Genomic DNA, 647 nt, shown 5'->3' with positions numbered 1-647 from the left:
TCAATACCGACGGGGCGATCAATTAGGATGAATATCTAGTTAGATATCGTCCTAAACAAAAGGGATATTTTGGGATTGGGAAGGTAAATGAATTAAAAATATATATGGCGAAAGCCCCCCCCCTCCCACCACTATTCCTTTCGAGTATTTTCTGTCCGTATTTCAAAAACAATTAGCAGATGTGGAAGATCGCTTCTACAACGATAATCTTTAGTTCTACGTCCACTTCAATTTTGGGGCGTATCGCTTAAGCAATCCCTAGCAGTAGGCACGCCCTGCAGGATTCGAACCTACGACATCGGGTTTTGGAGACCCGCGTTCTACCGTACTGAACTAAAGGCGCCTCTTTCTGGAAGGGGTTACTTTGACCTATGAAGGAAGTGGGAGTTGCAGCATCTTTCCTCCCCAGCGTGAAGGGAAGAAAAAAGTGTTGACTTCCCTTTTTTTTTTTGTAGGGAGAAAGGAGGTAGAGATCAAGTAAGTGGGGCAACAACTGTCACCCCTGCCAGTTGTTCCACGTATAGGAGATAGGGATGACGGGATTTGAACCTGCGACATTTTGTACCCAAAACAAACACGCTACCGAGCTGCGTTACATCCCTTTTGGTTGTACTTGATACCATCAACCCCTTGCTTGTTATTCGATC

The 647-nt window shown here is 45.0% G+C and overlaps 1 non-coding gene across 1 annotated transcript; it reads right to left on the bottom strand.

The window, feature by feature from the left end:
- Positions 1-269: 269 nt before the first annotated feature.
- On the bottom strand, positions 270-343 carry TRNAW-CCA (transfer RNA tryptophan (anticodon CCA)). The gene has a single exon. It is a non-coding gene; the product is annotated as a tRNA-Trp (tRNA).
- Between the last annotated feature and the right edge of the window lie 304 nt (positions 344-647).

Source organism: Adiantum capillus-veneris, unplaced genomic scaffold (genome assembly GCF_014529385.1).
Source record: "Adiantum capillus-veneris isolate H3 unplaced genomic scaffold, ASM1452938v2 Hic_scaffold_325, whole genome shotgun sequence".
NCBI classification, from domain to species: domain Eukaryota; kingdom Viridiplantae; phylum Streptophyta; class Polypodiopsida; order Polypodiales; family Pteridaceae; genus Adiantum; species Adiantum capillus-veneris.
Note: the sequence above shows the minus strand (reverse complement) of the source record. Positions and strands in the feature narration are given on the sequence as shown.